Source organism: Pinus tabuliformis, chromosome 1_2 (assembly GCF_031772625.1).
Source record: "Pinus tabuliformis cultivar Carrire ecotype Pingquan chromosome 1_2, CPIR1, whole genome shotgun sequence".
Lineage (NCBI taxonomy): Eukaryota > Viridiplantae > Streptophyta > Pinopsida > Pinales > Pinaceae > Pinus > Pinus tabuliformis.
Window position 1 is genome coordinate 185,317,830 of NC_142298.1, and position 14,296 is coordinate 185,332,125.

The window sequence follows — 14,296 nt, forward strand, 5'->3', positions numbered from 1 at the left end:
TCCTTGATATCTGACAATGTAAGTCTCCACAACTGTCATTCCTTAAATTCTTTTTCACATGATTTAATCACTTTAGCTAAGCTATCAATCAAAACACCTTTATTGAACCATATTGAATATTGCATCTATGTGGTTATTAAATTTTAAAATAGAAAAAATGATTATTGATATGAATAAATGTGGGTTGTGTACGTAGTGTGAGAGGCATTAGTGAAAATCAAAGTTAAAGGTTAAACATGGTTGTAATACCCTAATTTACAGGATATTAGAGAAATTTGAACTTAACCTTCAAAAGGGGATTGATAAAGCGTTTGAGGAGGGCACACTTATAAAGATACAATAAGTAGACATCAAATAATGGATGACTATGCCTAGTTGTCTTATTACTTAGGGATACTTATATTAACTGAGATAAAGTCCATGGTTAAATTTAGGATAAGGCTAGTTGAACTAACCATCATGATTTATTTCAGATTCTCTTGAAACATTACCATTGTGCAAAGGTATTTAAGCTTCTAGGTATTCTAAATCTTTTTAGGACAACTAAAAGAATAAGTATTAAATTGTTCTTCTTATAGGGATTCCTAAGTTGAAAAAATAAAAAAATCCAAAGGTAGTCTATTATGGTGTCCATGGTGATAGCCTTGCGACGATCGACGGTGGTGAAATGATGTCAAGCTTGGTAGTCTATTATGGTGTCTATGGCCCTAGCAACTGGACATGATAAAGAATCCTACGAAGCAACGTCCTAAAAATAATGGTCCTAAACCGAACAAGGGTCCTAAGACAACTTTGCAGAAGCTTCAGGCCATCTAGAATGGGACACAACTATGAATGAAGAATATCATTCATTATTGGAAAGTGATACATGGGATCATGTTCCTCTTCCAAAGGGACGAAAACTTGCTATATGCAAATGGGTTTATGGAACCAAGTTTGGACTAGATGGAAAAGTTGATAAACATAAAGCTCGTGATGTTGCTAAGGTTTCTCACAAGTTGAAGGCATTGACTATACTAAAACCTTCTCCCCTATTGCCAAAATGAACTTTTATCCATGTTTCTCTTTCCCTTGCTGCCCCTTTCAAATAGAAATTCCATCAGATGGATGTTAAATCTGCCTCATTGCATGGGGAATTGCATGAATAAATATATATATGGAACAACCTATTGTATTTATACAAATAAAGACAACCCTACACAAACCAAAGGTAGTTTATTAAGTGGGAATTCATAAAGATGTCACCACAGAGTACATGGACACCATAATAGACTACCAAGCTTGACATCATTTTTCCACCATCGATCATCGCAAGGTTGTCGAAGAGTTAGTCTTCCCACAACTATCCGAGTCTTAGTGATGTATTGCATGACTTACTCAAGCCTACTTTTTGTCTCACATGGGTACATGTGCAGATTGTAATGTAAACTTGTTGTAAAAGTGAAAGACCAAGTGTCAATAGTAGAATGTAACAATCATGCAGTAGTTGAAGAGTCATGATCATAGGTGAAGAGTCATAAAGGGGAATGTCAAGGGTCACCCCACCATTTTCTATTTATAGAACCTCATAAATCATCTTACGGGATTTTAGGAGCCAATCTTCCTATAGGTGTAACTTAGAGAAAACTTGGAGTATATTGTAATGAGCCTTGGCTTCTCCACAGTTCAGAGCTAGTATATCTCTTTGGAGGAGCAGCGGACAGTGACTTTAATGTTCCACTATTGGGGCTAGTGGAAGTCATGGTTGTATTTATGCTTGAATCTTTCACTCTTTTAATATAATAGAGCCAACATGTTTCATAGATATGTTGTTATTGTAGTTCAGCTATCCTGGTTACTCTAATGATATATGTAGTTGTTATTTACGCATGTATGTATGGATTATTCCATATGTGGTTGTATGAATCTTATCGAAGTGTGTTATTGATATAATCCATCGCTTTAGATCATCGGCTATCCTGCATTCCATCTCGTGATGTATTTCTTCTCAAGTGTTCGCTTTCAAGCTGCGTGCTATCACAAGTTTCTAAGGGGTACACTCTTCCCCGCTTCCGTGTGTTAGAGCCTTTCATGCACCTTCCTTGACTTACTGCAAGGTGACACCCTTGCTGCCAACAAAGAAATCTTACTTACCTATGCACGCAACCGCAATCAAGGCGATATCATACTACCCACTATTGGGACTCCTATTCCAAACAGTCTAAGCTCTAGTTGGGAATTCTTACCCCGGAGATCCGTTGACATGTTGGTAGGTCCAACACTATCAACAAGTTTGTAGACCTCAGTGGCAGGATTCCTTGTGATCAATAATCGGTCTACCTTATTGACTCTTGATCAATTGTGTGTGCTTGTGTTCAACATCGACTCATTTATTCACACTTATTGGACTGTGTTAGGTACCTTTTCATCCATTTTTGTTATTTGTGAGTCCCTTCATGTCAGTTAATGGTATACCTTAATGATCGATAATCAAGAAGCTTTTAGAATGCTTGAAATAAACACATCTATTTTCATACCATAGATTCATAGCAAGGAGATGTATAAAATACCTTGGGTGAGGGACATTTCACTCTTATCTAGCACCTTTCCCAATCTATGTTGGAGTTATGTACCATTCTATGTACTTTGAGGACTATGCTAGGGAATGTCTCTTTCATGTATCCGTAGTCCTATTAATATATGTTGTAAAATAGGTCCACATTCTATTTTTTTATGTCTATGACCTTTTGATTTTTCACTCGGATCCATTATGTATTACTCGTGGCCATGTCCTAGCATTTCATGTCACGGATCTACATCGTATAGTTAGCGGCCATGTTCAATTTCTCTTTATGAATCAACATGGGTATGCTCGACTCAAGGATGATATCAATATGGTCGAGACTTCAACATTTGAGATACTCTGATTCAATCTTGCAGTTCTGGCAACTTCCTCCCATTTTGAATTTTGTGTTTTTGTAATACATTTCACCCATTAATTTCTCTTGCAACCTCATGTGTTAGTAGGAACCCTTATGTCATTGACCTTGATGCATAGCTTCTCCTCTTTTTTTTCCTTTCTTCCAACAATTTTTGTGGTTTGACACTTGCATCCTATAACATAACTCTAGTTCACAATGTATAACTAGAGTTGTTAGTTGTAGCTTTTCCTTTCATAACCTGTGACAATATTGCTTGGATTTCTAAATTTTGAAATTTACAAGGAGATCAAATTGAATGATTTGCCTATGAGTAGGATAAGAGCGAATTATTATAGAATTTTCCTAACTTCTCAAGCCCCTACGTGTCCATATATATTCATTTGAAGAGGAAAAAAGGCCTATATAAAATTATCATGTCAAGGGGATAAGAGAGCATAAAAAATAGTGTGTGAGCTCTACTAGATTGTTTCCTTAAGACTACCCTTGCTAGAGGAGGAGATAAATATATTAGGTTAGGAAAGAGATATCTCATTTGGATGGTATATCATTGTATCATTTTTTTATTGTAATTAAATAAAATTCCCTTCCCATTATATTGATTTCCTTTTGTTATCATACTTTATTCATTAGTTTTAAATTATTATCAAGTTGATAGACTTTGCAAGGAATATGTTTGGTAGTATTTTTGGTTGTTTATGTGTAGTTCTTTGGCATTTGGGAGTTATGAGTGAAGATATTTTTAGCCTATTCCCTCAATCATTTTTTACCAACTAATGGCCTTTTTAGTTAAGAGTTACAACCCATCTTCTTACCTTCGCAAGTTCTATTTTTGTTTCCATGTGATAGGGATCTGTATAATTACAATTATTTACACACCTATTTGGTGAGCCTTGGGAAAGACTCATGGAGAAATAACTCCTTGTGACTAAGTGATTTTGGTTGGAATAGATATTAAGGGTAACAAAAATAAGGCAACTGATGCACTTAGCAAAAGAGCAACCTAGATCCTCGACCTTGCAGTGGCAGCACTACGACCTAGCAAATCCACAGCTTCGATCTTCGAGTAGTAGAATCTTCGACCCAACAATTTCAGAACTTTGACCCTTCCAATAGTATAACTTTGATCCAACAACTAAACCATTAACTTCGCATAAGATAGAGAAAGAGATAGCCCAAAACATCGACTTGTATTTTGTCCTTCTTCACCTTGAACTTCACACTTTTTGGCACTTCCTTGAGATAGATCAAACTACTTGAGACAATGTCTCGAAATGAAATCAAATTTAAAGTCCTAAATGGGGACTTTAAACTAAAATGTGATCACCCAAGCATGAAACCCATGCTTTAAAATATATATATAGATATATATATATATATATATATATATATATATATATATATATATATATATTTCATTCTTTGACTTGAATATAAATATGAAGACTGAACTTAGTTAAATTATTCAACAAGATAAAGATAAGAAAATGCATGCAAAAACGGTAGTAGGCAGGGTCCTACCTAAAAGAGTATCATGATCAATAAAGTACAAGTTTGTCAACAGCCAGTTTCATATAAAGTTGTCATCATAGATTACTCTACATTTTGTTAGAAATTATCAATGGGAAGGAATGGAAGTTATCAACTCATTTGATTCATGTGAAGAGGTAATATGCATATGTCTTGATCTCAAATAATGATTAATATGAAGTATAACTTCTTGCCAAAATAGTGCAAGTAGATATTTTGAATGGGGTGTTAAGGTAATTTTATTCAATGTATATCATATTGGTTTTCTTTATTCCCTATGATGATGTAGAAAAATACACTTCAACGATATTTCGTATGTGATGCCAACAAAATATTTTAATGTAGACATATATTAGTCAAAATAATTGCAAATACAATATGGTGACATGACAACTCATGCCCACCATAAAAGGCAGGAACAATGGGCTAAAAGTATGGTAAAAGGGAAGGTTTCCTTTGATAGAAAGCATTGCTACTCATTTCAGTCTCTTTTTATTATCAGATCTAATGTTTATGTGATTGACTTCAGTTTGCATAAGTACATTTTTAATATGCATCATGTATAGTCAGTACTCGTCCTTCAATTTTGATACAATACTACATTTATAGATTTTGAGGACAACATATATTTTGGGAGAACATCTTGTTTCAACTTTTAAGATATGTGGCATCCATTTTTTGAGGATATTAATACATGCTCACTGCTAATTTTTTTTTTATTTTTTATTTTACCTCTTGTCAAAGGGAGACATAAGCAATTTATCACAATTTCGAGAGGTACAAATAGTAAGGGTTTTAATGATTTGACTTCATTCATTTCATTGCACGAATTTTAGTCTAGCATGTTTTTGTCATATGCACATGTATATGGTTTAAGACTACCTTCATGTTATTTATTTATTTAAAAAAAAATATTGATTGAGAAGTCAAATAAAGAAATAAAGTGTTCAGGATTATGAGGGACCCACTAGAAAAATAAAAATATAAAACATAACAATGAAAAAATAATTTTTTATTAACTTATTCCTTCAAAAAGCTCATCCCTGCATTCTAATCAACATTTCTTGGGAAATAGATCCTAAGAAACTTCTTAAGTAGTTTAAATTCCAAAACTAATTTGAAGATATTTAAAAGAAGATGGAGCCTATGAAGGAGAGAGAAGATTTTGAGGAGAGGTATGCATTAAATAATTTCCATTTGTAATTCATTCCTTCTGATTTATTATTTCTGTGAGTTTTAAGAAACTGACCCAAAGGTGGTGGTAGACTATAATCGAAGGGGATATAGAGTTTGAAGGAAACTGCACTCAACCTTTGAGTACTTTTTTTAGGTAATCTTAATTTCCTGCAATTTATTTGTTGATATAAGATCTAGTTTTTCATTAACCAGTGATAATAGTCATCAATATTGCAAAGAAACTAGATTGTATGAAGTTACATAAGATTGCTTGAGGGTGTTTGAAATTTGTCTTATAATTTATGAATTTCCTATTTGTATATGATATCTATTACATTGCAGATACTCAAAAATTGATTCTTTGTAGTAACCTGCCATTGCGATCTATTGTACTCATAAACATATTTCTTATTAAAATAAGGCTTTTTTCTGCCCATTTGTCATGCATTTTTCTCACAGCATTTTTCATATTTATCTACAGTTTATTCTCTTGATTTATATAAAATTAAATTAGAGTTGAGGCTCTACAATTTTTTGTGTCGTAGGACTTCAAAATACTGATCAATTTTCTACTAATTTCATGTATAAATTTTAATTTTATTTAATGATATTGTTGTGTACAATGTTTATTTGTATATATTTTACAAAAAAATTTATCATAGTTCTTTACATGTTTTCTTTAGTTTTAATTTATGTTTCATATTCAGTGTAAACAAATATGCTTGTGTTATAAACACTTGTAAATTATATTTCAATCCATCACCAATCCTTAGGGTGTAAAATGATGGAAACTTGTCCCATTATCTTACCTTCCCTGTGACATTCGAGGAGTTAGTTGACATAAGTATAATAACTTCTCTTCCATCAATAATTGGTGCCTCCAAGTGATGTGAAGCACATGTATTTAATGCATATCTTGAAGTCCAATTACCATACGTGGATGATTCAACAATTTTAGTATATGACATATAGGGAGAATTATCATGTGTTGCATTTTATTCTCCTATGTGGAAAAGGTCAATGACAACCTTGGCCATAAAGGTTACATTGTGAATCCCATTCATTAGGTTGGATTAGCAAGAACAAGACCCATATGTCTAACAAAAATTTGAGGATAAAAATTGTCATCTCTATATAGTACATCGATGAGGTGGAGGTCGATATTATGGGATACAAAATCAATTTACAATTATTGCAAGTTTTAATACTAATTCAATAGTAAAGGATAAGAAAGATTACTGATTTTTTACCTAGTGACATGGTAAAAAGACCCAACATCATTATTATTAGTTTTATTTTAGAAATTATAAGGTTGATTAGTATTACGAAATTAATGATTCTTGTTTTTTGCATAGTTTAGTAAGAAAAGGCTACCCTTACCTCAATTACTACTCATTATCTAATTTAAATTGAATTAAGTGATAACCTTGGTTCCGAAATGTATAAGAAGAAGAAATTGGATGAGTATGTGAAGGGGTTAAAACATCAATAACACCTTCTACAACCTGTAGTGTTACAAGGGGCAGTAGAGTGTGCTACAACTTCCTATCAAGGGTCATCTGTATTTGACTATTTCTTGGTTCTAAGCCATTGATTCTTGAATTCATCCTAAAAAATTTATTGACCACCTATTATTTAACCACTCCCTGAGAAAATGGGTAGATTCTGTAAAGAAAATTTCATGAAGGCCAACATACATATATATTTGTTTCCATATTTTATTGTGCACTATTAAATTTATAGTTTCTTGTCAAGTGAATGATTCTTCGTTCTCTAAATCCTATTCTTTTATCTCCTCATGCCCAATAGTTTCCACCTCATCACCTCATCCTTAATGAATATAAAAAATGTTTAGGTCTTGATAATGGAACTAGTTGCTATCCTCGGGTTCAGACCCATGGTTCAAGCCCCTTGGCCAACACATGCCTTCTAGGCATCGACCTTTTTGAATATCCAAAGGATGGAGAATGTCTCATCTGAGATTCTTACGGGAATTATAGAACCTTTAGCTTGAGATATAATTCAAATATGAATAAATTGAACATAATAGTAAGATCGTAACATGTCTAACATTCACATGAAAATTAATTAAAAATCCATTAAAATTATACTAAAAACTTAACAAACAAATTCATTATAATGCAAAAAAACCGACAAAATCTACAAGTTGATAGATTCTTCATTCATTCGTCACAAAAATAATATATTTACGTGAAAAAACCCTATAAACATCCTCCATTACAACACTTGTGAGAATTGTAGAGATAACTCAAAGATACTAGACTCTTCTCTCCGTTAGAGGATGTCCTAGATGCCCTCCATCTCCCATAGATCCCTCTTTACACACTTTTATATGTTTCTCCCCATGGGAACCACACTAACCTAACCATATATTGGTTACAAAATTGTACCTATTCATTATAAAATTTGAGCACCAACATTTATCATTGGGGGGTGTTTCGTGTAACAATACACAAGAAATACCCCATGACAACTCAATTTTTTGGTTACTTATGTTAGGATATTCTGACACATAGGAAATAATTAAGTACAACTTGGTCTAGTGTATAGTTAGGTCAAGTGTGTTTCTTTACTATGTATGTTTTGTAACTTACAATCCAACGATTCATTCTCTCCTTAGTATTACCGATGCTTGATCTTTTGATTAACACCCAATTGGTCCATGATCTCTATTTAAATAGCATAAAGGGTAATTTTTTAGGTGATCGGTCATGAGAGAAGCCTATGTAATTTTTTTCTTTTACATTAATAAATTTCCTAAAGTGGCCGCGTTGGCTGAGGCCGTGGACTGTTTCCCTCTTTGAGGGTTTTAACCACATCAAGAATATTGTTGCATTGATCTTCGATCTATTTGTGAGAGGTTTCCTTTGGTGTTCTATCTAAGGAACTTACCCTATAAATTCCTACATGGTACAAGAGCTATTCGAGGGCCACATTTGTTGGTGATCCAGATCTAAAGCCAGTACAACTGCATCCGAATGTTGTTTCATAGATCTACTATTTCTAACTAAGAAGAATGCTCTATTGTGTTAGGAGAATTTGTTTTAGTGAGGAGCCCTTTTCATTTCATGCGAAAAGGATTTCGGTATCCCAAACTACTTCATTTGTAAGATCTGGAGGTATACAGTCTTTATTTACAGTAATAATTATTTATCTCTCTGTTTATTTTCGGTTCATAGTCCTCTATAATTTTTTTATTACAACATCCATACCTTTCATTTACGCATATGCTCTTTGCTCCGCGACTCTATGCGATCTGGGAAAATTTGAAACAGAAAGAAAGAATTTTTCTCATTCGTATGTTCCTTTCCACTGTGCCTAAGTGAAATTGGAAAACCATAAACATTGAGGAAAATATATAGTTTCCCGTCAAATTTAGCTTTAAGCCGCAAGACTTGGATTTCAGGTTTTTCAAGTAAGCACGCACTCGAGAGCTTCAGTGAGGAAAAAAAATAAAAAAATAGAACCTTCCTCCTTTCCAAAAATTACTAACCCTTTTAATTAGCTTACTTGGTCCAAAGTTACTTTATGAGAATAGAGGTCTTGGGTTCAAGTATTTATTTTTGTTGAGTTACTTTTTCAAAAAGCACATGTAACTTATGTTTTAAAACTACTTTATGTAAAAGTGTTCTCACCCATTATTAAAAGTGAGTCACTTGTAATTCTAAAGTCACTTTATCATTTAATTAAGTTACAATTTAGTGGATAGTTCATAAAGTACCAATGTAAAAGTGACTTTCACTTATTTATAAAAGTGGGTCACATAGAGCAATCTTTTTTTAAAGTGAGATAATTAGATTAAGTTTGGAAAAGGTTTATTTATTTATTTATTTATTTATTTATTTATTTATTTATTTATACATATAATATTATCATTCACTTCTCAACATTCATGTTGGAAATATGACTGGAGTTGGACATGTAATTTGATCATTTGATGCGCGTAGCCATGAGCATAAACTTGCAGATGAGCACAGACACTATGCACCAGTATGTTGTTGGTCTGGCTGCACTGAAGACTATGATGTGAATGTTATCTGACAAGTTGGAAAGAGGTGCCAAATCAGTGTACCCAGGTGCAACATAGGCAAGAGTTCACTTTTAGAAGGATGTCACCACAGAGTACATGGAAACCATAATAGACTACCAAGCTTGGCATCATTTTCCCACCGCCAATCATCGCGAGGATGTCAAAGAATTAATGTTCCCACAACCGTCTGAGTCTTAGTGATGTCTTGTATTGCTTACTTAAGCTTATTTTTTGTCTCACATGGGTACATGTTCAGATTGTAATGTAAACGTGTTGTAAAAGTGAAAGACCAAGTTTCAATAGTGTAATGTAAGAGTCATGAGGGTAGGCGAAGAGTCATAAAGGGGAATTTCAAGGGTCACCCCACCCTTTTCTATTTATAGAACCTCATAAATCATCGTACAAGAGTTTTGGGAGCCAAGCTTCCTATAGGTGTAACTTAGAGAAAGCTTTGAGTGTATAGTAATGAGCCTCGACTTCTTGACAGTGCAGAGCTAGTACATCTCTTTGGAGGAGGAGGCGGCAGTGACTGTAATGTTCCGCTATCGGGGCTAGTGGAAGTCATGGTTGTATGTACGATCAGATCTTTCACTCTTTTAATATAATAGAGCCAACATGTTTCATGGATATGTTGTTATTGTAGTTCAACTATCCTAGTTACTCTAATGATATATGTAGTTGTTATTTGCACATGTATGTATGGACTATTCCATATGTGTTTATATGAATCTTATCAAAGCATGTTATAGATATAATGCTTCAATTTAGATCATCAGTTGTCCTGCATTCCATCTCATGACGTGCTTCTACTTGTGTATTCCCTTCCAAGCTACGTGCTATCACAGGTTTCTAAGTGGCGCACTCTTCGCCCCTTCTATGTGTTAGAGCCTTTCATGCACCTTCCTTGACTTACTATAAGGTCACACCCTTGCTACAAACAAGGACATCTTAATTGCCTCTACGCACAACTGCACTCAGGGTGATACCGTACTACCCACTATTGGCACTCCTACTCCAAATGGTCTCAGGTCTAGTTGGGACTTCTTACTAGGGAGATCCCCTAACATGTCGGCGGGTTTAACATCGTCAACAAGTTTGTAGACCTTAGTGACATGATTCCTTGCGATCAATAATGGGTCTACCTTATTGAATCTTGATCAATTGTGTCTAATTTTGTTCGACATCGACTGATTTATTCACACTTATTGGACTGTGTTAAGTACCTTTTGGTCCATTTTCATTATTTGTGAGTCCCTTCATGTTAGTTAATGGTATACTTTAATGATCGATAATCAAGATATTTTAGCATGCTTGACTTAAACACATCTATTTTCGTACCATAGATTCATAGCAATGAGTTGTATGAAATACCTTGGGTGAGGGACGTTTCACTCTTATCTAGCTCCTTTCCCAAGATGTGTTGGAGTTATGTACCATTCTATGTACTTTCAGGACTATGGTAAGGAACCTCTCTTTCATGTATCCATAGTCCTATTACTATATGTTGTAACATGGGCCCACATTCTATTTGTGAATGTCTATGATCTTTTGATTTGTCACTCAGATCCACTATTTATTACTCATGCCCATGTCCTAGCATTTTATGTCATAGATCTACACCGTATAGTTAGTGGCCATGTTCAATTTCTCTTTATGACTCAACATGGGTATGATTGACTCAAGGATGATATCAATATGGTTGAGACTTCAACATTTGAGATACTCTGATTGAGCTTTGTAGTCCTGACTCCTTCCTCCCATTTTGAGTTCCGTGTTTTTGTAATACATTTCACCCATTAATTTCTCTTCTAACCTCATGCATTAGGGGGGCATCTATTATAACCTATTTTACCCACATTGAGTCAGTTATAAGAACCCTTATGTCATTGACCTTGATGCATATCTTCTCCTCTTGGTTTTTCCTTTCTTACAACAATGTTGGTGGTTTGACACTTGCATCTTATGACATAACTCTAGTTCACAATGTATAACTAGAGTTGTTAGTTACAACTTTTCCTTTCATAACATGTGACATTGTTGGGATTTTTTAATTTTTTAATTTACAAGGAGATCAACTTGAATGATTTGTCTATGAGTAGGATAAGAGTGAATTATTATAGAATTTTCCTAACTTCTCAAGCCCCAATGTGTCCATATAAATTCTCTCAAAGAGGAAAAAGTCCTATATAAAATTATCATTTCAAGGGGATAAGAGAGCATAAAAAATAGTCTGAGAGCTCTGTTAGGTTGTTTCCTTGAGACTACCCTTACTAGAGGAGGAGACCAAGATAGTAGGTTAGAAAAGAGATATCTCATTTGGATGGTATATCATTGTACCATTTTTTTATTGTAATTAAACTCAATTCCCTTCCCATTATATGGATTTCCTTTTGTTATCATATTTTATTCATTAGCTTTCAATTATTATCAAGTTTATACATCTTGCAAGAAATATGTTTGGTAGTATTTTTGGTTGTTTATGTGTAGTTCTTTGGCATTTGGGAGCTATGCATGAAGATATTTTTAGTTTATTCCCTCAATCTTTTTGCACCAACTAATGGCCTCTTTTGTTAAGATTTACAACCCATCTTCTTACCTTCGAAAAATCTATTGTTGTTTGCATGTGATAGCGATCCATCTAATTAAAATTACTTACACACTTATTTGGTGAGTCTTCGGAAAGACTCATGGAGAAATAAATTCTTATGACTAAGTCATTTTGGTTGCAACATAGATTAAGGGTAAATAAAATAAGGCAACTAATGCACTTAGAAAAATATCAACCTAGATCTTTGACCTTGCAGTTACAACACTTCAACCTAGCAAATCTAGAATTTCGACCTTCCAGTAGCAGAATCTTCGACCCAAAAATTTTAGAACGTTGATCCCTTGAATAGTATAAATTTGATCCACCAACTAGCCCAATAACTTCACATAAGAGATAGGAAGAGATAGCCCAGAACTTCGACTTGTACTTTGTCCTTCTTCACCTTGAACTTCACACGTTTTTTCACTTCCTTGAGATAGATAGAACTACTTAGGATGATGTCTCCAAATGAAATCAAAATTCTTGTATATATAGTCTTTAGGCGAGGTCGAATTTCCCAAATTGAGGATGACTTGATATTCTTGAGGCCAACTTGGTGTCGAGGTGTTAAATACCGCATTTGATTCAATAGTAAACCCTTTACATGATTCAAAAGCCCAAAAAGGGTCTGCTTAAATAGAAAATGACTCTAATGACTTAAAATAAATCCTAGAAGTCCTCAATGGGGGCTTCATACTAAAACGTGATGACCCAAGCATGAAACCCATGCTTTATATATATATATATATATATATATATATATATATTATCATTCTTTGACTTCAGTATAAATATGAATATCGAACTTAGTTACATTATTCAACAAGATAAAGACAAGAAAATGCAGAAAAAAATGATAGTAGGCAGGGCCATACCTAAGGGAGTATCATGATCATTAAAGTACAAGTTTGTCAACTATCAGTTTTATATACAGTTGTCATCACGGGTTACTCTACATTGTGTTAGAAATTATCAATGCGAAGGAATAGAAGTTATCAGCTCATTTGATTCATGTGAAGAGGTAATATGCATATGTCTTGATCTCAAATAATGATTAATATGAAGTATAACTTGTTGCCAAAATAGTGCAAGTAGATATTTTGAATAGATTGTTAAGGTAATTTTATTCAATGTATACCATATCAGTTTTCTTTATTCCCTTTGATGATGTAGAAAAATGCACTTAGACATTATTTCGTATGTGATGCCAACATAACATTTTAGTGTAGACATATAGTAGACAAAATAATTGCAAATACAATATGGTGACTTGACAAATCATGCCCACCATAACAAGCAGGGACAATGGGCTAAAAGTATGGTAAAAGGGAAGGTTTCCTCTCATAGAAAGCATTGCTCTTCATTTCAGTCATTTTTTATTTTCAGATCTAATGTTTAGGTGGATTGACTTCAATTTGCATAAGTACATTTTTAATGTGCATCGTGTATAGTCAGTACTCATCCTTCCATTTTGATACAGTACTACATTTACATATTTTTAAGACAACATATATTTTGGGACAACATATTGTTTCAACTTTTAAGATATGTGGCATCCATTTTTTGAGGATATTAATTCATGCTCATTACTAATATTTTTTTAATTTTTATTTTACCTTTTGTGAAAGGGAGACATAAGGGGTTTATCACAATTTCGGGAGTTACAAGTAGTAAGGGTTTTAATGATTTGACTTCATTCATTTCATGGCATGAATTTTAGTTTAGCATGTTTTTTCATATGAACATGTATATGGTTTATGACTACCTTCTTGTTATATATTTATTTAAAAACAACATTGTTCGAAAAGTCAAATAAATAAATAAAGTCTTTAGGATCAGGAGGGACCCACTACAAAAATAAAAATATAAAACATAACAATGAAAAAATAAATTAATATTTACCAATTCCTTCAAAAAGCTCCTCCCCGCATTATAATCAACATTTCTTTGGAAATAGATCCTAACAAATTTCTTAAGTAGTTTAAATTCCCAAACTAATTTGAAGATATTTAAAAGAGGATGGAGCCTATGAAG